Source organism: Cyprinus carpio, chromosome B1 (assembly GCF_018340385.1).
Source record: "Cyprinus carpio isolate SPL01 chromosome B1, ASM1834038v1, whole genome shotgun sequence".
Taxonomy (NCBI): domain Eukaryota; kingdom Metazoa; phylum Chordata; class Actinopteri; order Cypriniformes; family Cyprinidae; genus Cyprinus; species Cyprinus carpio.
This window is the reverse complement of record NC_056597.1, coordinates 34417640-34443235: the sequence shown is the minus strand read 5'-3', so window position 1 is coordinate 34443235 and position 25596 is coordinate 34417640. Positions and strand designations below refer to the sequence as shown.

General features: G+C 37.3%; 2 pseudogenes; both read left to right on the top strand.

Annotated features, from left to right (window-relative positions):
• The first annotated feature begins 1310 nt into the window (after positions 1-1310).
• On the top strand, positions 1311-8651 carry LOC122135963 (annotated as a pseudogene).
• Positions 8652-11538: 2887 nt separating this feature from the next.
• LOC109092072 lies at positions 11539-22955 on the top strand (annotated as a pseudogene).
• Positions 22956-25596: the final 2641 nt, after the last annotated feature.

Here is a 25596-nt window from a genome sequence, read left to right as displayed (position 1 = left end):
TTTTAATAAATATAATCATTTACAATCTGTTATTATTGCATCCTATTAATGTACAACAACACTGAGGTGCAAATAGTATGTATCTGCAAGTATAAAGTATAAATAGCATCTAATTTTTATCTACACTTTGTCTGTTGTTTTGTTGTTTGATGTTTTGTTTCTTGGTTAATTCGTGCATGTTTGCTGCTTTATATTTTTGTTCACATTTCTTGTTTCGTTTGTTGCTTTGCACTTTGTTTAGTTGTGCTGGTGTGTTTTGGAAGTTGTGGTCTAGTGGTTAGAGAGTTTAACTCCTAACCCTAAGGTTGTGGGTTCGAGTCTCGGGCCGGCAATACCACGACTGAGGTGCCCTTGAGCAAGGCACCGAACCCCCAACTGCTCCCCGGGTGCCGCAGCATAAATGGCTGCTCCGTGTGTGTGTTCACGATGTGTGTGTTCACTGCTGTGTGTGTGCACTTTGGATGGGTTAAATGCAGAGCACGAATTCTGAGTATGGGTCACCATACTTGGCTGTATGTCACTTCACTTTCACTTTGTCACTTGCACCATTCATTTATGTTTTGTTTTTGTTTTGTTTGTTGCTTGGAACTGGTGCCATTTTGTAGAATTGTACTTGTGTGCGTTGCTTTATACATTTATTTATTGGTTGTTTTCTAGTTTTGTTTGTATTTTTATTTATGTCTTGATTTTGCATTTATGTGGATGTGTGTTTTTTGTTTTGCACTTGTTTATCTCTGTTCATGCACATGAGAGATTAAAGTTCTGTCATTTTTGGCTGCGAGAGTTGTTGATGTTTTTCTGTGTGTGTTGGAAACAGCGATGTCTGTCACCTGCTATTTTTTATGTTTGTGGTTTCATCGCGTGCCAGCGCCAACTTTTCGTGATCGCTTGACCCTGACAGAGCAAAACAGAACTGATGCCACCCCCACTGAAAGGAAGTGAAACCATCTCAGTGATATTTGGAGATGATCTCCTTCATCTTATTTCATTACTTGCTTGCTTGTGCTTGCGTTATTGTCTTTTCTGGGTAATATTCCCTTTTTATAATTTCTATTTGTTTGTTGCAGGTTTTTTTTTTGCACTATAGTCTCAGTGGCGCCACCCTACAGTTGGGAATAAGACTAACATCCAAGGCTTTAGATTTTGTGCTGCTTTCAGAGGCGTATGGTAGGAGGACAGGCAACCTAAGCACTAGATCGCAGACATGATCAGAGGCATCTGTCGCTTAGTCATTCGTTTAGTGCCACAGATTAGTGTAACCTGCTTTGTTGTGTTTTTTCGTTTGCAGATGTCTTATGGTGAGAACCGTGATGCTGGAGCATTGAGGAAGCAAGATCAAGAAGGGAAGACAGAGAAATATTTCACAGGAAGGGTTTTTGAGCTGTAGACCAGAGTGATGTTGGACCCTGAACAGGAGCTTCTGAGCTCTCCCAAACCCATCAAATACGGAGAGCTCATCATCCTTGGGTAAGAATGACTCCTCTTTCTCAATCAGATTTACATTTATGATCTTACTAATGCAGCATTGTGTACTAACGTTTTGTTTCCACAGCTACAACGGCGCCCTACCGAACGGAGACCGGGGCAGAAGAAGGAGTCCGTTTCGCTCTGTTTAAGAGACCCAAAGCCAATGGAGTCAAACCCTAGCACCGTCCACAGTGCATGCAGTCCACACACCGCCAAGGTACATGCCCATTTTCCCGATGATCATTTTTATACATCTTTAAAAGCCTTTATTGCTCATTTACGTGTTGCATTGAATTTTTAAGGGCTTCTGCACAAGCCGAGTGTTTAAATGTGAGCTGGTTTTCTTAACATTCGTCGCATCTAAATCATGTGTAGCATGCCATACGTTTATCCAGAGTGACTTCACCCTCACATTTCATTGCATCTGTTACTTCTGCATGTCGGAATATGATAAATGAACTGTAAGTTGATTTGACTGATGTAAATATTATGAATAATATTATGCTCTTGACGAGGGTTCTGGTGTGCATGTGGTGTTTCTTCAGGCCATCAGCAACAAAAGCCAGCATAGCGTGTCGTATACGGTGTCCAGGGCGCAGACGGTAGTCGTAGAGTACGCACACGACAGCACCACCGACATGTTTCAGGTATGTTTTATGTTTCTTCAGGTGTGTTTGAATTGTGAACAGATTTAGTGGGTGCATTTGTACTTGGATCTGGTTTGCATCCTTTAAACCAGTGAGGCACTGAAATGCAACACCAAAACCAAAATTAACAAAATTAGCAGAAACCGAAAATAAATTTTTATCTGATGAATTTATGGACATTGAATGGCTTTCTTGAGGTAAATATAATGTTTACAAGCTGTCTTACTGACATCTTTCCTTTCTTTTTTTTACTTTTCTTTTAAGTGACATACAGCCAAGTATAGTCACCCATACTCAGAATTCGTGCTCTGCATTTAACCCATCCAAAGTGCACACACACAGCAGTGAACAGACACACACCGTGAACAATCACCCGGTGCAGTGGGCAGCGATTTATGCTGCGGCGCCCAGGGAGCAGTTGGGGGTTCGGTGCCTTGCTCAAGGGCACCTCAGTCGTGGTATTGCCGGCCCGAGACTCGACCCACAATCTTAGGGTTAGGAGTCAAACTCTCTAACCATTAGGCCACAACTTCCCCCTTTTCCGTAGTTGATACATTTCAATAAGTTGAAATCTCAACACCTTCTGATGTTCATTCATGTTTATTTTGAGCTATATCTAGTATTAAAGAAGAAGAGATGATCGCTTCATGTGCCGCTTGAAATGAGGCACTACAGCGACCGGGTCACGCTATGTTAAAGAGCATCAAAAACCACATTTATTGTTTGAATTGTGTGATAAAAATGGACAGAATCAACTTAAAAACGGCACAGACTAAAAGGTCTCGGTTAATCAAAAATGGAGATAGATTGATATTATCAATGCCCTCCAAAAACCAAAAATACATTTTCAGTTGTGGAAATTTTGGTGCATTACTACTTTATGCAGAAAGTGCATATAAATAAACTGCACAGTTAGTGGTGCAATATAAACACTCTCTAAACACTGAACGTTCTTCATCTCTTTCATTCATGTCAATCTGTTTTTACGCTGTGTGTCTCAGATTAGAGATTCCCACACAATTTCCACTTAATCATTGCAGAAACCCTCTTTCTTTTGCAGATCATTCATGTCACTGAAAGCCCATTGATTTCGTGGTGTTGGACACGGTGCCTGGTTGTCAAGGCAAAAGCGGCACGCTGTCGTCTCAGAGCACTATATCGCGATTCGCGTGTCGGATCGTGTGTCAGAGAGCGCCGCCCTACACCGCGCGCATCTACGCCGCCGGCTTCGACTCGTCCAAAAGCATCTTCCTGGGGGTGGGTCAAACACACTCCTCCGACACAAACTCTCTTCTCTCTAACAGTCTTTCCTACTCATCCCTCCATCCATCCGTTCCACGATGCTTTCATGTGTTCATCTGTCCACTGTCACTCATCCTGGAGAGGCTGGAAATGAACAAGTGAGTGAATGAATGAACTAATTCATGACGCGAGTGAACTACACTGCCGTTCGAAAGTTTACGGTCAGTAAAAGTTTGTATTGTTTTTGAAAGAAGTATCTTCTGCTCACTAAGGCTGCATATATTTGATCAAAAATACAGTTAAAAACTATAATTATGAAATATTATTATAATATTATAATTTCAAAATGTAACTAATTCCTGTGATCAAAGCTGAATTTCAGCATTACTCTTCAGTGTCACGTGATCTTCAGAAATTATTCTAATATGCTGATTTGTTGCTCAAGAAACATTTCTGATTATTATCATTGTTGAAAACAGTTGTGCCGCTCCATATTTAAAAAAAAAATGGTGATCATTTTTCTCAGGATTTTTTTAAAAAGTGTGTTAAGATGATAAATGTGTTTACTGCCACTTTTGATCAATTTAATGCATCCTTGATTAATAAAAGTATAAATTTATTTAAAAACAAAAATCTTACTGACCCAAACATTGAAATGGTAGTCGGTGTGTATGAATGAATGAATTGGTGAATAAATTGAGGGAATGAGTGAATCGATAAATGAATTGATTGAACAAATTAATTGTTGGATGAACTGAGGGAAGAAATTAATCAGTAAATTAAGTGAGCAAACGAATGAGAGAATGAATGAATCTTTTAATGAACAATGAATCAGTGAATGAAGTGAGTGAAAGAATAAATCAGTGAACGAAGTGAATGAATGAATGAATCAGTGAATGAATGAATGAATCACTGAACGAAGTGAGCGAATGAATGAATCACTGAACGAAGTGAGCGAATTATGAATGGTGAATGAATGCATCAGTGAATGAATGAATCAGTGAAAAAACGTGAGCAAATCAATCAGTGAACGAAGTGAGCGAATGAATGAATCAGTGAATAAAATGAGCGAATTAATGAATCAGTGAACGAATTGAGCAAATAAATGAATCAGTGAACGAAGTGAGCGAATTAGTGAATCAGTGAATAAAGTGAGCGAATGAATGAATCAGTGAACGAATTGAGCGAATGAATGAATCAGTGAACGAAGTGAGCAAATTAATGAATCAGTGAACAAGGTGAGCAAATGAATAAATCAGTGAGCAAATGAATGCATCTGTGAATGAAGTGAGTGAATGAATCAGTGAATGAAGTGAATGAATGAATGAATCAATGAATGAAGTGAGCAAACAAATGAATTGGTGAATGAACTGAGGGAATGAGTGAACCGATGAATGATTTGAGTGAACAAATTGATTGCTGGATGAACTGAGGGAAGAAATTAATTAGTAAATGAAGTGAGCAAATAAATAAAAGAATGAATGAATCTGTTAAAGGATGAATGAATCAGTGAAAGAAGTGAGCAAAAGAATAAATCAGTAAATAAAGTAAGCAAATTTTATCAGTGAATGAATTAAGCGAATGAATGAATCAGTGAACGAAGTGAGCAAATGAACCAGTGAATAAAATGAATGAATTAATGAATCAGTGAATGAAGTGAGCAAACAAATGAATTGGTGAATGAATTGAGAGAATGAGTGAATCGATAAATGACTTGAGTGAACAAATTGATGGCTGAATAATGGACTAATAAATCAGTGAATGAAGTGAGCGAAAGAATAAATCACAGAACCGGTGAATCAACAAACGAATGGACTGGTTTTCCCTCTGTCCTCAGGAGCAAGCGGCGAAATGGTGGTGCGCTGACAGCCAGATGGACGGCCTGACCACCAACGGCATATTAGTGATGCGACCACAGCACGGCTTCACCTGCGAGTCCAAAGCAGGCTCCTGGAGAGAGATCTCAGTCTGCGGCAACGTCTTCATGCCCCGAGAGACCCGGTCTGCTCAGAAACCCGGAAAACTGGTGAGAGCTGATATTAGACTGTAATAGACTTGCATTTTAACACACCACCAAATTTAGATCAAAGAATGGCCGAGGCTTGATGAAATCCTCCAAAACGAGGTCAAAACTTTGCCATGGCGACATCTCTGTAACGCACAGATAAACATAAGGGTGACATTTCCTTGTTTCCCAGCCTTTGCCATGACAACTCTGATCATGTGTTGGTAAATACTCGAATTAATGCTTGACAATTCCCACTGTCCTTATCTGGAATCACACAAACCCTCACAGTTTGCAGTGTGAAGAAGAATTTGTATATTTGTGTATCTTTTCAATTTGGGTCTGTATAGGCATGTAGCTGTTGTGTCTGTGTGTGTTGTGCGTGATATGACTCCCACCCGACTGCACAGTTTGTTGTGTTGTTCAGATCTGGTCTCCATGGTGTCAGAAGCCCTGTCTGTAACCTCTTTTCACTCTGGATGCACAGTGTGTGAGAACGAGAGGTTTGAAATGACTGTGGCTGGTAAACAACTGCAAAAATCTGAAAACCTCTAAAACCAGTTCCTCTCAGATATGTGTTTCTCAATATCTGTTGAGTTTTATAACTCAGAAAGTGTCTTAGCGAGGCTGAATCTATATTAGATCGAAAAATCAAAAGAAGGATTAATGCCTCATTTAAGTTAAAGAAAATAGCAGTTTCATTGTTATTTTAGTATCATTCATAAACTATTGTAGTTTTTATACATTAGAATTTTTAATATATATTGTTTTCACTTGCATTTCTGTTAATTTTTCAGTAATCTTGCTGCGTTTGCCATTTTTTAAATAGTTTTTTATGTTTTTTATAATAGATTTATAATTAATTTTAAATAATTATCTTTGTTAGTTTTAGTTTTGGTTGTTGTTCAAGATAAAATAAACAAGAAATGTTGTATATATATATATATATACTTTTTTTCAGTGTTATTTTAGTATCATTGATATACTATTGTAGTTTTTTTATTAGATTTTTTTATATATTGACTTTAAAGTTTTATTGATCTTGTAGTGTTTTGGTCATTTTTATTAGTTTTTATTTATGTTTATATAGTTTTTATGACTTTTTTTATTGGTTGTAGTTGTTTTCTTACTTAAAGTTAAAATGAAGAAGAAACGTTGCCTTGGCAAGTAGCCGAAATATATATATATATATTTTTTTATAAATTTTTATAAATTTTTATTTTAGTTTAGATCAGTTATCGTTTATTTTACTTTAAATTTTAGTTAACTGGAATAATCACATTTTCTTCTTATTTAGGATTTTTTTTTTATTGTGGCATTATTTCTATATATAAAAACCACTACTGTTTTCGTGAGATTTATCTTTTAATAACCCTGTCGTGTTAACTCTAGTTTTGTGCAGTGAATTGTGTTAAAGCAGTATTTCTGAAGGCACACCTGTGTAAACTCATCTGTATGTTGGCGGTAGCTGTGTTTGGTGTCTATCTGGCCCGTGGTTTGGCAATGGTGGGCTGGATTTGTGTGTCCTGGCTGAGACGGCAGACCTGAGGTGCATAGTCTGCGCTCTCTAAATAGTGGATGTGGTTTCATTCTGACTCTGTGTGTACTCACTGTACATTACTGTCTCATGCAGAGCTGAGACGGAGGTCGTGTAGATGAGAGCATCATCTACTGGACGCTCAGAGTCAGTGCAGATTGAACTTCTGATAACTCATGTGAAAAGAAACTACCTGTAGATGGTTATATTAACCAGACACATTAATCACTCAATATCTGCCTGTTTTATGATGATCCTGCTTTGATAATCAGCAGAAGTGGCTGTTTTCCATTGTGTCAGTTCCAAATGCTGGTCTTGTTGTTAATGATATAATTGTTAATGATATGATATAATTTTTGTGAATATATTAAATATATTAAATATTAATATGATTATTTTTTTTATTTTATATATATTTATTTTTTATTTTTTTATTTTAAAATATATTTTACATAAAATCTATATAAATAATATTTTGCTCCAACATTCAATAAAATAAATACATGAAATAATATTTTTTGATCATCATATTTTTTGAGACCATTAAAAAAAATGTTGCCTAAAACACACACACAAAAAAAAAAAAAAATGCTGAGGGACTGTAGTTGCAAACAGGGTTTGTTCAAATCAATATGTTTTAGGAATAGTAATTTTCTATTTTAAAAGAATTTAAATGCATAAAAAATGCATATAATGAAAAATATTTTTATTGCTAAATGCTTTATTTTATTTTATTTTTATATAAAATATAAAACATCAATAAGTGAGCATTTAGTTTGAATAATTTTAATGTGATTTTCAACCAAAACAAACTTCTGTTACCATTTCTTTTTGCACAGATCATGTTGCTCCATCAGTATTCAATGATACGAAGTAAAATGGTTTTGACCATCATTTATTTTGAGGCCATTTATTTTAATATCTATAAGTAATAGTGAAGTGATCAGTGCCACTAATTACGAACCCTGTTGTTCTGTTTCTCTCTCTCTGTAGGTGTGGAATGAGTGTCACGAGCTGGTGGATGGCACTTTAATCGACCTGTGCGGCGCGACTCTGCTGTGGCGTTCAGCGGAGGGTCTGTCACGCACGCCGACCCCTAAACAGCTGGAGGTGCTGTGGCGGGAGCTGAACGCGGTGCGGCCCCAGTGTCCCGCGGGCCTGCACACTCTGACCTTCCCCAGCCAGGAGCGCTCCTCCAGCCCCGAACACCAGCCCTGGGCCTACCTGACCTGTGGCCACGTGCACGGACAGCACGGCTGGAGGGGCTCCTCCGAGGAGGACGAGTCTCAGAGCAGAGAGGAGGCGGGGCTGGAGCAGGGCGAGCGCGAGTGCCCACTGTGCCACACCCGGGGCCTGTACGTGCCGCTGAAGCTGGGCCTTGAGTCAGGCTTCTACCTGGACACCGCTCCCCCCACGCATGCCTTCAGCCCCTGCGGACACGTGTGCTCGGAGCGCACCGCCGCCTTCTGGAGCAGACAGCTGCTGCCAAACCGCGCGCACAGCCTCTGCCCCGCCTGCCCCTTCTGCATGAAGCCACTCGCCCGCCACAGGAAGAGCGTCAGGCTCATCTTTCAGGGGCCGCTGGACTGAGTGTGTGTGCTGCGTCCCAAATCACCAACTACACCCTGAAAGGGTTAGTCCACCTAAAAATGAGATTTAGCCCATGCTTCACTCACCCTTAAGGCATCCTAGGTGTAAATGACTTTCCTCTTTCAGACGAATCCAATCGGAGTCAAACGTGGAGCACAAAACCAGTCTTGAGTAGCACGGGTATATTTGTAATACACTGTATGGGGACAAAATTATAAATTTTTCTTTTATGCCAAAAATCAGCAGAATATTAAGTAAAGATCATGTTCCATGAAGATATTTAGTAAATTTCCTACCATAAATACAGTACAGACCAAAAGTTTGGAAACATTACTATTTTTAATGTTTTTGAAAGAAGTTTCTTCTGCTCATCAAGCCTGCATTTATTTGTTAAAAAATACAGAAAAAAATGTAATATTGTGATTATATTATTACAATTTAAAATAATTGTTTTTAAATGTATTATACTTTAAATTATCATTTATTTCTGTGATGCAAAGTTGAATTTTTAGGATCATTATCACATGATCCTTTAGAAATCATTCTAATATGATGATTCATTATCAAAGTTGTTAACAGTTCTGCTGCTTATATTTTTTTTCAGAACATGTAATACTTTTTTAGGATACTTTGATGAATAAAAAGTAAAAAAAAAAAAAAAAAAATATAAAAAAAAGCTATGTTTTTAAAATATAAATATTTTGTAATAACAATATACACTACTGGTCAGTAATTTGGGGTCAGTAATTTTTTTTCTTTCTTTTTTTTAAATAAAATCAATACTTTTATTCAGCATGGATGTGTTAAATTGATAAAAAGTGATAGTAAAGAAAATATATTTTTAGAATATATATTATTAGAATTTTTTTTATTTTGAATAAATGCAGTTCTTTTTAACCTTTTATTCATCAAATATATTAGACAGCAGAACTGTTTTCCCAACACTCATAATAAATCAGAATATTAGAATGATTTCTAAATGATCATGTGATAGACTGGATGTTACATGTGACACTGAAGGCTGGAGTAATGATGCTGAAAATTCAGCTTTGCATCACAGGATAAATTATTTTTTTTTAAAGTATATTCAAATAGAAAACTATTATTTTAAGTTTGTAATAATATTTCACAATATTACTGTTTTTTTTCTGTATTTTTGATCAAATGATGCAGGCTTGATGAGCAGAAGAAACTTCTTTTCAAAAAACATTAAAAATAGTAATGTTTCCAAACTTTTGGTCTGTACTGTATATCAAAACTTCATTTTTGATCAGTAATATGCATTGCTTAGAAACTTCATTTGCACAACTTTAAAGGAGATTTTCTATTTTTTTTTTTTTTTTGCACCCTCAGATTCCAGATTTTCAATAGTTGTATCTCATCCAAATATTGTCCCCCTAACAAACCATACATCGATGGAAAGCTTATTTATTCAGCAGATGATGTATAAATCTCAATTTCAAAGAATTGACCCTTCTGACTGGTTTTCTGGTCCAGGGTCACATATTAAAAATGCACTCAGTGTCCAGATTCACTCACTCCTTTTCATTCACTCCTTCAAGTGAGCTGTATTAGTAGTGTAGTGTAGGGAGTAGTGAATGAGGGTGTAGGGGGTGATTTGGGACTCTCATTCATGCTGTTTCTCTGCCAACACACACATTCAGCTCTGATTTCCCACAAGCCATCTGTTCTCTGTCTGACTGGATGCTGTTCACTTTACATTCAGTACTGTATAAAAGCCACTGTGCTTGAGCTGTCCTGCTTAAAAACAATGTCATGTTAGGAATCTGTATGAATACACTTCAGTGGGTGTGTGAACCTGTTTTCTGAATTCATTTACTTTCATTTGTACTTTCAAACTGCCATAGATTATCAACTCCAAAATATCAATGATTTTCATCAACAATGAGTCTGAAATGAGGTTATTATGTTATATTATATTATGTATATAGTATTAAAGCGGTATTGTTGTTGCGTTTTCTCAGAAATGTTTTTGTATCATTCTTAAAGAATAAAGTTATAGATCATATTTCAATAAACACTGAGCACACCTATTTTTAAAAATTGTATATGTTCAGACAGACATTATATAGAAAGAAATATAGAGAAAAAGAGCTGAATGAATGAATGAAAATACATAAAAAATACTGAATGAATGAGAATAATGAATAAAATGAGACAGAAAAGGCAGAAAACAATGAATGAAAAGTAATTAGAACAAGTTACTGTATTTATTTAGCAACAAAGAACATTCAGACAATAAAATAAATATCCTAAGAGGGTTATTTATTAAATGGATTAAAGTGTATTATATTATATCATAGCTGAAAATTGCATTGTTGTTGTTGCATTTTCTCGGAAATATTTTTGTATTGTTCCTAAAGAATAATGTTAATAGCTCATAGGTCACCTATTTTTTACATTTTATTATATAGAAAATAAATAAGAAAAGAAAAAGCCGAATGAATGAACAGAAAAATATAAATTTCAAGCTCAAAAAATAATTAAATATTGAATGAAAGAAGACAGAATTAATAAAATAAAGAAAAAAAATAAGTTGAGTTCTTTAAAGAAATCAGATATTTGTCGATATCTTTCATGAAAATAGAAAAAGAAGGTATTCTTTTATTTTAAAGAAGGTACATTTATGAATGTATACGTTACATGTTATTTATCGAGGAACAATAATTAAAAAAAAAAATATATATATAAGCTCAGTATGAAAAGCGTCTATTGTCAAAGAGTCTCCAAAAGCACGCATTTTTGGCTAATACAAAATTATGGCTAAATTTTTTTTTTCTTCTTTTTTTCTCCAAACAATGAATCGAAAGACTTCATGACGGAGTGAGATTCTTCTTGTAGACCGGAAGTCTCTGGGTTTCGCGCGCAGTGCATTATGGGCCGGTGGCCGGCTGACCGCAGAGTGAGTGATCTGATCCGTCAGTGAGGATGTGAGTGAGCGAGATCTGACGATATTATGTTCGCCAGGAGCTGCTTTATTTCATATAACAGGTACTTGAGAGGCGCCGCGGTGCTCGTGAGTGTGTGAGGCGCGGAAGCGGATGTTGATGATGACTAGCTCTCAGGCTAACAGCGGCTCATTACGTGCAAGCGTACAATAACAAACCCAACACACCAAACTACCGACTCCGCTGTAAAAACCATCAGAAACCACACACTCGTGCTCTTAAAGTGTGTCATTACACGTCTAGGTGTCAGTTTAAGCGAGTTATTGGCGCTGAGGTGATTTGTGTTGCTCTTAACAGCTGATTATTATGAGTAAGTTAAATAATCATTCATCATGTTGTGCGTCTGTGAAAGGTTTGTGTCTCCACATCACTTTTATAGTGATTAAAAATAAGATGATCAGTTGTCATTGATAGGTTTCTGGGTGAAGAAGCATCTATATACAAGACTCATAACAATATACATAGTTTATAATAGTTGTTTGAATGAAGTGCGAGGCTTCATTGTGAGTTGATTTGATCAGTCCATTAAAAATCATTAATTATTCCATATGTCAGTATTTAGTATTGAGGTGCATCTGGACATATTCAGTGCACTGGCATTTAATTATTTGGGAATTTCTTGGGTTCCGTGCTAGAATCCCTGTTAATTCGGGCTGAAAGACATTGAAATATATATATAGGTCACAATGCCAAAAAAAACAAAAACATTAATGCATTTGCTATTTAAGCGTCCCCTGTTTGGGCTTTGACTCTCTGCAGAGCAGCTCGGGCTCTTCCTGCTCTCTGAAGTCAAACCGCAGCATGCTCCAGTCAAACCTCAGCAAACTTTCTTCTCTCGTTCTGAATGATTAGACAGCAGTAGCGTGCCGAGTCCAGGCCCAGTCTGCTGTTTACTCAGTATCTGCTCACTCAGGTGTGAGATCTGCTCTGAAAATCTGATCAAACAGATCATGTGCATCTCAGGTCGTCTTCCTCTTTACGGTTTCCACTCTGACTCGCTTGTTTTTGTGCTTGGTGTGGGTGGAACAGATATTTCGCTGATTATATTAATTACACAACTGTGTCAAGGGGAATATTGAACGAATCTCTTGTTTTCCATCATTCAGCTGATACGTTTAGTATTGCACAGCTGTTTAAACAACCAACCCGACATCTGTTTGAAGGGAAATCCAGTGCTTTTCCTCTAAAGGACAGCTGATGTGTGTTCTCGCGCTCTGCTTCCAGTCAGCCTCGAATGTGAGGGATCCGCAGTGATGTCCTCCAGTCAGGGCTCGTCTCCGATCGCTCAGTGCAGCGGCCCCGGGGATGGGCTCTTCAGGAAGCGCAGGGACCCTGCGATGGCCCCCAGACACTACCGGACGCCGCGCTCCTTACCGGACGTCTGCCCTAAAGAGCCCACCGGTGAGAGACCAGCCGCCTTCTGCTGAGAAAGGCCACTTTATACACTTGTGGAAGTTAATTGTAATGAGATGTTTTTTAGTTAATGTTCTGTATACCTGCAGTGTTATTATAGTATAACTGATTACTATATTACGTATACTACAGCTTTTTGTTAATGCGTTGAATTAGATTTTATTTTTGTATTTTCTGTTTTCAGTTTAATTTCAGTTAAAGTTTTATTAACTTTAGTGTGTGTGTGTGTGTGTATTTTAAATATATCTATATTTTATTTATGTCTATTTTTACTTGTTTATTTTCTGTTATTTTAGAATTCTAAGCAAACTAAATGAAAATGGAAAATGTTGCCTTGGCAACTAGCTAAAATAATAAAAGTTAAAGATTTTTACACTTAACACTTTTACACTTTATTTCAATAAAAAATTTTTTTTCAAGTAATAAATGTGCTTTTTTAATGGTTTTTGTGGACTTTAGTCTGTCCAAAAAAAGTTATTTTATTTTATTTTATTTTTAGTACTGCAAGACATTTGTCATATGTCATTTTTACCAAAAATTATTTGACTAGTTTGTAGTAAATGAGAAATTAAAAAAAAATATATATATTTTTTTTAATGTTTTTTCCATTTCTATTTATTTATTAATTTTTTGGTTAGTTGATTAAAATAGCTCTGCATTAACTGTCAGTCTAAAAGCCTTTTTTTTATATAAAGTAAATAGTAAATGAGTCTCCCTGACCCGCTGTTGTCCTCTGTACAGGTGAGGGTCGTGCTCTCTGTGAAGGGCCGTCTGTTGTGGCTGACCAGCACCGCTGGACTGTGTATAACTCTAAAGTGAACCTCCCCGCGGCCCTGAACGACCCCAGGCTGGCCAAGAGAGAGTCGGACTTCTTCACTAAGACGTGGGGCCTGGACTTCACCGAGACCGAGGTCATGCCTTCGTTCTACCTGCCCAACATCAGCCGAGAACACTTCAGCTCCTACCTGCAGGAGACGGCTCAGGTGACAGCAGCGTCTGAATTATTCACACACTGCCTCCTGAAACCGACAGAGACAGGATCATAACGACGCTCATCACGCCTCACAATGGGACGGATTTGGCAGTGATCTGTGCCTGTGACGCTCTAATAAGCACCAATGTTTTATTAACCGAAACTATTAAAATCAATTGTTATAATCTAAATAAGGCTGGAATGGAAAAACTTAAAACTAAAAAATTTAAATGAAAATTAGAAACTGAAATAAAATGATATTGTATAAAATTAGAATGTTTCCTTGGTACTGAAAAAATACATCTAATTTGAAGTACGAAAATTACTAAAACTAAAGCTGATAAATAAAAAAATAAAAATTAAAGCTAAATAGAAATATATAAAACTAATACAAATGACAAAAGCGCATAAAATTACAAAATCTAAAATGAAAATAAAAGCTGAAATTATTAAAATAAAGCTTATTTAAAAGTATATAAAAAATTCCAAAATAGTATAGAAATATTACTTAAATAATATTGTCACTAAACACAACAAACATGTTGCACACAAATACTAAGTAAAATTATATATATATTTAATTTATATTAATATACATATGCTGATAAAAGTAGAAGGAAAAGTAAAATTACTAAAATTAAAACAAAGTATTAAAATAAAATTTACTTGAAAATATTAATTAATATCATAATAGTATAAATGGTATAAGCACTAATATATTATATAAATAATACCACCAATAATCATAACCAACATATAGCACACACAAATATTGAGTAAAATTAAAATTGTTTCCTTGGTAACTAACTTAAGTCAGTTGAAGGACTAAAATTTAAACTAAAATTGAAATGAAATATTAAAAAATAAGACTAATAAAAAACGACAACAGCATATAAAATTACTAATGGTTAAACAAGTGTAAAAGGGTAAAAGCTTATTCATAATATTAGTGAATACTATAATAATGTATGAACAATACAAGTATAACAACAAACACATAGCACACAATTTGATTAAAATAGATGATTTTAAAATTTGTTTGCTGTCAATGTAGGCATCTCACTAGGGTTGTTAGTAATTTATTATAGACACTGAGGGTCTTGTTCTGTCCCCCGTCAGTTCATGAGCCGGAGAAGGATGTGTTTTGTCTGGGTTGCTTCTGTTTGCGATGGCAGGCTGTTTGTCTCTCTGACGCTTCTGAGGAACCAGCCTCTGCGTTTCCTTCGCAAGAAGCTCTTTATTTAGTTGTCAGCTGGTTCGGTTCTTGCATGCCGGGATCCCAAAGTCAGAATCTGTTTTGTAAATGTTTCTATCTAGGGTCTCACGCTGACTGTTTGTTTGTGTCTCTCAGAGGGAGAAGATTCACGAGCGCTGTAAGAACATTTGCCAGAGCAGAGACGATCTGTCCGTGCCCACCATCACCAATAATCACGGTACCGTTGAGTCTGAACAGTAATTAAGTCATCATCAGGGCACCAGCATACAAACATGCATTTAAAATCTGTATTATGATTGGAGGAACTCAAATGAGTTTTGTGTTTGTGGCTCATTTGTCTTGTAGATAAAGCCAGAGCTGAACTGGAGCAGGTGCCCAAGGTGAGAACTCAAGCTTGAAAACCAGTCAGTTTCTCCATCTTCAAAAACATAGCTACCAAGAGCTTGTGAAGTGATGAGATACACTTAAAGTTCGTGGAAGTTTGAAGAAATTGATAGTTTTATTGAACAGAATTGCATTATTTATAGGTATTGCATTGATCAGAAGTGACCGTAAAGACGTTACAAAAGATTTCCATTTCAAACAAATGCTGTTCTTTTGAACTTTTTATTCAAAGAATCCTGAAAAATAAAATGCATCACAGTTTCCTCAAAAACATGAAACTGCACGACTGTTTTCTGAAGATCATGTGACACTGAAGACTGGAGTAATGATGCTGAAAACACAGATTTGATCACAGCATTTTAAAACATACTCACATAGATAACAGTTGTTTTAAGCTGCAATTATATTTTACAGTTTTCCTGTTTTTACTGTATTTTTTTATCAAATAAATGCAGAGGAGAGAGTTGTTTCAAAGATAGATCTGCTTTAAACCGAAGTATGCAGTGGGGTTTATCATCTCCTTGAAGAGATGCATGAAATCCCTGTGGAGAAAATGAATGGAAAACTCTTCTGGACCGGAGTCTGCTTAAAAAGCTTGTTACTGTTCTTGCTCTCTGTTTTAAAAGAGCAAACGTTTCTTTGCCTCTTGACTTTCTTCTCTCTTCGTCTCCCTCAGATCTTCATGAAGCCTGAGTTTGTGCTGAATGATCCTGTCACGTTTAACGCTGTGTTGCCGTGGTCTCACTTCAGCGTCGCCGGGGGCAAGGGCAAGAAGAACAGCCGATGATGTGCATCGTCACGGTTACTGCAGGAAAAGGTCATTGTTTAGTACCATAAGTCATCACTAGCAGTCATTATTTTAGAATCAGTAAGATATTATTATAGTTTATTTTTTAAATATTTGAATGAGTTATTTTTGTATTTTCCATTTTAATTTACATTTTTGTTAAATTCTTAGTATTTATGCTGTTTTTTTTGCAATTTTTATTATTTTTAGTTTTAATATGCCTTTATGGTTATAATTTTTTTAGTTTCAGTTTTAGCTATTTTAGTATATAAAGTTAAACTAAATTAAAATGAGAAATTACTTTGACAGCCAACTGAAATAATATATATATATATATATATATATATAATTTTTTTTTTTATATATTTTAAGGGTAAATTTAATTTCAAGTGACAAATCTTTAAAGTTACATTTTATTAAAATATTTTTATATATATATAAATATTAACAAGTGAAGTATTTCTCAGTTAAATATTTATTTCTTTTGTTGTTTTACTAGTAGGCCTAAACATTCAAGATAAGTAAACAGTCCTAAAAATTAAGACATGACAATAAATGATAATGAACAATTAAACAAAATAAAAACAGTAGTAGAAGCAGATGAATGAAGTGAAGAGTCTGGCAGAACATCCCGTGATAAAAGGCTCTGAATCTCTGTGTGTGTGTAGTTTGAGTCACTATCTGGACGTGGTGGAGGTGAGCATCGCTCGGCAGATCTCTCTCCGCTCCGAGGCCTTTTTCCACGCCATGTCATCTCAGCACGAGCTCCAGGACCGTCTGCGAGAAACGGCAGACGCCGTGGCCAAGCTCCGCGCGCGCACCGCCGCCATCGACCGCATCATGTGCCGCGGGCCGCTGCAATCGCTGCGAGACGCTCTGACCCGCAACAACTGCATCAAGCTACACAACAAGCTCAAGCTGATGGCGGCGGTGCACCAGACGCAGCCCACGGTGCAACTGCTCCTCTCCACCTCAGAGTTCGTGGGGGCGCTGGAGCTCATCGCCACCACCAAAGAAGTGCTGCAGCAGGAACTGCAGGGGATTCACAGCTTCAGGTGCGCAAACACACGCTTACCAGGAAACACACAAGGAGAATAGGAATGTGCAAGGCATGCAGCTTATTTCCTGTTATTTGTGTCCGCAGACATTTGGGTTCTCAGCTCTGTGAGATGGAGAGGTTGATCGATAAGATGATGGTGGCCGATTTCTCCACGTACGCTCAGAGCGATCTCAGCCGACCCTTTGAGGAGGACAGTCAGGTCCTGGAGAAGGTCAGATGTCTTTCACGTGTCGCCAGGAATCACATGTGCCTTGATCGAGTTCATTGCAGTGTGACAACATACCATAACTCTCACTTCCTCCTAAAAGAGCATTTATCAAAGCTAAACCATAAAAATATATTCAGTATATAAAATATTTAAATACATGCCGATGTATCTTATTTAAAGTTTAAGTTTGGGGTCAGTGAGATCACTTCTGCTCACCAATGCTGCATTTATTGATGAAAAATAGTGAAATATTATTACAGTTTAAAATAGCAGTTTTCTATGTGAACATATGTTAAAATGTAATTTATTTTTGTGATCAAAGCTGAATTTTCAGCATCATTACTCCAGTCTTCAGTGTCACGTGATCTTCAGAAACCACTGTAATATGCTGATTTCCTGCTCAAGAAGCATTCATTATTATTATCAATGACGCAAACAGTTGTGCTGCTTCATATATTAGTGGAAACTGATACATATTATTTTTCAGTATTCTTTGATGAATAGAAAGTAAAAAAAAAAAAAAATTGGTAACATTTTAACTTTCTTTACTTTCACTTTTGATCAATAAATTGCATCCTTTCTGAATCACAGAATCAAATCATTTAAAATAAACACTCACTGACCCCAAACCTTTGAACAAAAAATGCTTTTGCTTTTTAAAAATCCAGGCCTGCTGGCTTTAATGCAGATTTTTTCAAAATCCGTCACGTCATTTCAAATGCCAAACTGAACTTGTGAGTGAATGTGGTGTTGAACATCAGTTGTTTGAAGCAGACCGCAGCAGTGGTTTCCAGTGCCCAGGTGTAGGTTTCATTTAACCCCGGTCAAGCCCATCATGTGACTGCGCTCGGTAAATCAGAGTCATGTTTGTGTGTGGGATGTGGGCCAGTGTTTGGTTTTGAGGGTTTTACAGTGTGAGATCTTCTCAAAACAGGGCACAGAGCAGCCTGCAGCGTCAGGAAAGGTTGGTCACGCTCTGAATCCCACGCCGCCCGACCAGCAAAACAAACCGCCACTTGCATTTAATTTCCTTAATGAAAAGTACAAAAACCACAGACGATGACTGTGAAAATCAAATCAAGAGTCATCTCAACAGCAGCATATGTTAGGGGTAGGGATATATGAATCTGTGTGTGTGTGTTCATCACAGGATAGCTTGCAGTCTCTGGTCTTTTGGCCTGTTGAGACAGAGGAAGCTGGAGTTTCCTGCGACATCTACAGCGAGGAGATGGTGCGCGCCGCCAAGAACATCGTTCGACAGACAGGTACAGCACATGATGGGAACACGAAAAGTGGAAAATCAGATCAAAAACGAGTGTTTCTCTGTATGATTTCTCTTTCTTCCCTGCAGTGTGTTGTGAAGTCCGTGTCGCAGATCAGTGAGATCGATGCAGACGCAGTCAGGTGAGTTCCTGAAACAGTGTAAGTATCTCAGCACTGTTTATCACAGCTGACTGTGTGTCTGTGTGTGATGTAGATTTCATGAGCAGATGAGCCTGATGACGTTTCCTCAGTGGTTTGATCTGCTGCTGGATATTTTTTGAACACTTCATCTGTTTTCCTCAAGAGGATCAAGGTAACATAACTTATATTCATCAAGACATGCAGTGAAACCCTGACAACAACACACAATATGTGACTCTAAAAACAGACGATGGACATTCAGACAAGCTTCACTCGGTCAAAACAAAACAGACTTTAATTGACGTTCCTGGTCTTATTAATCTGGATGAAACACTAGCAACATAACAAAACGTGAAAAAAAGGGGTATGAATACTTTCACAAGGGACTGTAGTCGATGTTAACAATAGTCAAATAGCTTTAGTCAAAATTTTTAGTATTATTTATATCCTGTCATATAATATAATAATATTTTTAATAAACCTATTTTTATATTTTTGTTTTAGTAATTTTATGTTGTTTTGCCATTTGTTTTTAGTTTTTGAATATTTAATATTTCTATTTAGCTTTATTTATTTTTTCAGTTTGAGTCATTTTAGTACTTTAGTAATTTTCATTTTGTAGCATGGGCAACATTTATAATTTTTGCTTTTTGTATGTTCATGTTTTAGTTTTTCATCTAATATGAATTTCTTTGATTTTGATATTTTCAGTTTTTTTATAAGTTTTTATCATTTTGTGCTTTTGTCATTTTTTAATTATTTTTTGTTAGTTTTTCAAATATTTTTATTTAGCTTAAATGTATTTTTATTTAAGTTTTAGTCATTTTAACTTGAACTTTCAGTTAGTTGCCAAAAAATAATTTCTAATTTTAATTAATTCGTCTAATATTTAGATTTTATTTTGATATTTAAAATTTCAGTGTTACTCACTATTAATATTTTATATTATTTTTTAGCTTTATTTTAGTTAGCAAAGTATTTTTAATATTTTTGTTTTATTTTTTGTTAACAATAACAGCACTGTTAAAGAAACCTTTGAAAAGCAGCATTACCATTGAGATACTGTATGTCTCGATTCTCTGGAGGGTGAACTTTACGCCTGCATGTCTCAATCAGAAAGCTCAGTAATGCAGTCGTCCTCAGACTCTCCGGTGTTTGTTTCAGGCTACGCTCAGCGTCATCCGCAACGTGGTGCTGGAAGTGCTGGACAGCAGCCAGAGGAGTCGGCTAGCAGACGTTTCCTCGGTCAAACCAATCATTCTGACGGCAGGACCAATGAGGACGAAGAGGAGGGAGGAGTTCCGGAGGCCCCGCCTTTCATTCAGGAGAGGCGGAGCTCGCGTATCTCACACATGAGGGGCTGTTCATCAGCGATGCGCTGAATGAAGCGGAGCAGCGCAGTACGAGAGCTCAGACGTGCACAGATGCCTGCGGGAGCGACTCGGCCTCCGCAACCACCGAATCTTCCTCCAGCAGGGAACACAACTCCAACACCTCCACTCTCCAACACTCCCATAGGGGGCGCTGCTGCAATGTGAGTAACACTGCATGCTGTTAGCTTTACAAAAACATACTTTATACAGCATATCTACCCTTCAAAGTCTGGGGTCAGATTTTTTTGTAAAAGATATGCATATATCTGTTCAAGAAATATGCTTTAACCTTATCAAATGTGACAAAAACGCTCATGTTACAAAGGATTTTTTATTCAAATAAAAAGATTTTTGATTTCTATTCATCAAAAAGTACTGAAGAAAATGTATCCACAAAATCCACAAGCTTATGATGCATCACAAATGTTTTCAACATTGATAATAATCAGAAATATTTATTGAGCAGCAAATCAGCATATTAGAATGACATTGAAGACTAGAGTAAATTCAGTTTTGATCACAGAAATAAATTAAATTTGAACATGTATTCAATTAGAAAATGGTTATTTTAAATTATAATAATATTTTAGATTTTTTACTGTATTATTGATTACAAAAATACAGCTTAAGTCAGCAGAAAAGACCTCTTAAATAATTATTAAAAGTTTAAAATACAGCTTTTGTAAGTTTTTCAGAGTTATAATTTATTTATAGAAATTTTTTCAAAATTTTATTTTTTATTCTGATTTTTATGATTATTTATGTAAAAATTAAAATTGTGATTTCCATACAGTAATGAAATGTACTGGAAATTCATCCTGATTTTAAAGACAATCGCTAATAATTGGAGAATCTTTTTATTTTTTTTGGATTATAGTAATGGAAATCTGGCCATAGATATGCTTAATTATAAAGAAAATAATGTCACTATGAATAAAAATTGTAATAGTTTTAAACATAGAAATTTGTTTATTTTTGTGTTGGGGCTGAAATACAACCTGGACATTTACATTTATTCATTTAACAGACACGTTTATCCAAAGTGACTTACAATTGGGGAATATATCAAAAGATCCTAACCTAACCCTGATCTTAAAGAGGCAAATAGACAAGTTTCAAACATTGTTCAAATAAGTACAAGCTAGACAGAGAAAGATGAAAGAACGATTTTTTAGGATGAAGTCAGATAGTGACGAAAGAGGTGAGTTTTCAGCTGTTGCTTGAAAAATGTCAAAGAATCAGCATTCTGGATAGGGGTTGGTCAGCTGGTCATGTTGATGGGGTAATTGATGATGAACCTAACTGGACGGTGATGTCGTGTTGTAGATTTGGAGTGGCAGGGAAGATAAGAAGCTCAGTCTTTGCCAGGTTGAGCTGTAGGTAATAATCTTTGATTCATGCTGAGATGTCCGCCAAGCAGCCTGAGATCCGTGCAGCTACCGTTGGATCATCTGGTTGAAATGAGAGATAGAGCTGTGTGTCATCAGCATAGCAATGGTAGGAGAAGCCATGTGCCTATATGATGGGACCCAATGATGTCATGTAGGTGGAGAAGAGGAGGGGTCCAAGAACTGATCCCTGAGGAACCCCAGTGACCAGTTGGTGTGGTTTGGATACCTCCCCTCCCCAGGCCACCCTGAAAGACCTACCTGTGAGATAGGATTGAAACCAGTGAAGTGGAATCCCTGTGATGCCAGTGATGAGGAGGGCAGACAGGAGGATCGGATGATTTCACCGTGTCAGAAGCAGCAGATAGATCCAGCTCCAAATAAGAACTGACGTGTACTTAATTTTTTTTTTTCCCCTTATGTGATTCTTTGTGTGACAGTGTGAATAAGCCTCATATTTAAAGACCATGAAAGGTATTGTAAATGTGTCCCATCCCTGTGGCAGCAGTTGAGGATGTGATTGCCGTCAGATCTGGAGCTTTGGGTGGGTGGCCAATAACGTTCAAGGAGCTGCTGTACACGGCATCTGACGTCAGTCACGACCGCTGCGTTAAAGTGCTCATGACACGAGCCAAGGTAAAACACACACACTCCACACACATGACCACACACAACACCACACCCACACCCAACATGTACACACATACACCCGACACACACCTGAACCGGTTTGATCACTATATCGGATAGCTGCTTTCAAATATGCGACCATACTCCTTCTGCCGCGCCCTGTCTGAGTGTGTGTGTGTGTGTGTGTGTGTGTGTGTGCGCAGGACGGCTCTCTGGAGCGCCTGAGCTCGTCAGAGTTCGTGTGTTTGAGTCAGGCGGTGGAGTCGTTCGTCTCAGACACTGAGGAGCTGTGCGGCCGGCGCAGCATGAGCCTGAGGGGGGCGCTGCAGAGTCAGGCCTACCGCTTCGTGCAGCGCTTCCACGAGGCGAGCGCAAGACTAAACTCAGGTACAGCTGCGCTCATGCTGTCAGTGAAGGAGAGTTCAGAGCTTCAGAACTCACTGAGTCACTGCTCGTTATGTGTTTGCAGTCTGCTGCTGGATAATGAGCGCTGGAAGCAGGCCGAGGTCCCGGCTTTGAGTTTCAAAAAGGATCTGGTGGACTCCATCGCTGACGGACGCATCACGCTGCCTGAGCGCAAACCCGCAGGTACTAAACCCTCTTTTACTGTCGCAGTTTATTTCTCTAGTTTGTTTGGCTTTAATTAATGTAATATAAAAAATAATATGATTATTATTATAAAATATGATTATTATTGTTATTGACATTATTATTATTTTATAAGAGTATATCATGGTATTATCAGGAATGTGGTTTTTCCATATTTGTGTGGATTTCCATATGAATAAATTATGTAATAAGTGATAATATATAAATAATAATAAATAGTTAATAAAATTAGTTAATAAAAAACTTTTTCATTTTACAGTACAGTATGGGGTGGTTCAAGTTGTTTTGCGATCAGTTATTATTGCAATGTATTATTCAAGTTTGTTTAATACATGTAATTTCTTTTTTTGTATTTTTCCCTATTTGTATAGATTTCTGTATTCAATTGTTTAACACTAATAATAATAATAATAATAATAAAAATTATTGTTCTGATTATTATTATTATGGTTGTCTTTATAAACTATAACAACAGTAATTGTTTTGTTGTTTTATAATAAATGTTTAAATTTACCATACAATGAGTTAATATTATATACAATAATAATATATTTTTGTTTTGTTAAAGGGGTCATATGATGCGATTTAAATTTTTCCTTTCTCTTTGGAGTGTTACAAGCTCTTGGTGAATAAAGAAGATCTGTAAAGTTGCAAAGACTAAAGTCTCAAATCCAAAGAGATATTCTTTATAAAAGTTAATACTTGTCCGCGCCCCCCTGAAACAGCTCGTTCTAACACGCCCCCACATATCTATGCCAGTATGTGGGAAGATTTGCATAACGCCACCCAAATGTACACGCAAAGAAAGAAGATGTACCTTTTATTCTCATTGTAGTATTGTTGTTGCCTCCGCCGCCATGTCGTATAGAGACTGTGTTTCACTGTGAAAGAGAAACTACTTTGTTTGGCCTTCCAAAAGAGGATGATATCCGCTTCGTCATGTGGATCGCTGAATCGGATTAACCATGGACGAATCAGAGTCCAGTCCAGGGTCGTCACATGTGGTTGCTGCAAGACCAAGGTACGCTCCTTCATAGAATCCGCCTGCCGCACCGTTCTCAAGCCGCCCGCCTCTGTTCACTCCAGACTGCGGCTCACTCTAAGCCTCCGGCCTCTGCTTACTCAAGGCTGTGGTGTGTGACGCTGTTTCGTTGAGAAAGTGAAACTACTTTGTTTTTGCCTTCCAAAAGAAGACACGACTAGAAATCACGTTTATATCACGTTTATAATGGGTTTTATGTTTATGTCTCGTCGCTCCGGCCGGACAAGGCATCACAATATGTTAAGAGGTGTAACATTTCCGTCACACGCTTGAGCCATTCGGCCAATCACAAAGCACTGGATAGCTGGCCAATCACAGCACACCTCGCTTTTCAGAGCATTGAGCTTTGTAAAAATCGACACGTTTCAGATGCGGGGCATAGAGGAGAAAACAATAATGTTACAGTGTGTGTGGAAAATAATGTTGTTTTTTGTTTTTACCTTAAACTGCATAAAACACATTTCATTACCACACCAAATACACCACAATAATGTTCTTTTTAGCAGGCATCATATGACCCCTTTGAATACTTTAAAAATATTCTGTATTTTTTGTGTTTTGCTGATCTCATACCTCGCGTCCTTTATGATTGCAGTTTATGTTGGTGTTAATTGAGTGTGAGTAAATGTGTTTTGTGTGCTCTCAGGGTACCGAGGACAGGACGCCCAGTGAGTTTCGGTGTGTCGACGGGCAGAAGTATGCCGTGGTCGGGTTGAGTTTTTCAGCGCTGGAGCTTCATTTCACCACCTAGTTCCCCTCTCAGTCCCTACTGTGACCTTAACCTTTGTGTGCTCTGAAAGGACGGTGCTGCTGCGATCCGGATGTTTCTGGAGTCCTGCCAGTGTGTGAACGACATTCCCTCCATCACTACCGACATCCTCACGCGCCTCGCTGACCTGCTCAAGGTGTGTGTGTGTGTGTGTGTGTGTGTGTGTGTGTGCATGTGTGTGTGTTATGTTCAGTTTTGTTCAGCTGAGGTGTTCACTGTGACATCACTTGACTGACAGGTTTGCTTTGTTTCATGGCGACAGCACTTCAACTCCCGCAGCTGTCAGCTGGTGCTGGGGGCGGGAGCTCTGCAAGGTGGTCGGCCTGAATAAACCCATCACCACCAGAAACCTGGGGTGAGAGAACACACATCAACCACCGACATTCTCAGAATGCAAGGCAAGAGGATTGAGCACAACACTGAACCTGAAAGAAAATAAAAATTTTCCACTACTAATGTCTTTCACAGGGTTACTGTGGGTCCTTAACATATCGTAATATGATTAAATTTGAGGACTTAAATGGTATAACATAAGTCCTAATTATCTTTGTAGATTTGGCCATGCATAAACAGGAATCACAACATGACTTAATGTGATTATTAAACTTCAAAACACCATTGTTGAGTTAAATAATTGCATGCGCTGCACGTCTCAAAGTCAAAGTGTTTCACAGGCTCATGCTTTCAGAGTAGTTCACAATCAGTGATTGTTCACATTTACACAAAAGATGCAAAGAAATGTGTTTCACAAAAGATGGGCGATGACAACTGTTGACGAATTATGAAGGTGTTAGGTTGTAATGTGTTGTATATTGTTGTATAAGTGCATATTTCAAAGCTTTATGTGTTGTATATTGTTGTATAAGTGCATATTTCAAAGCTT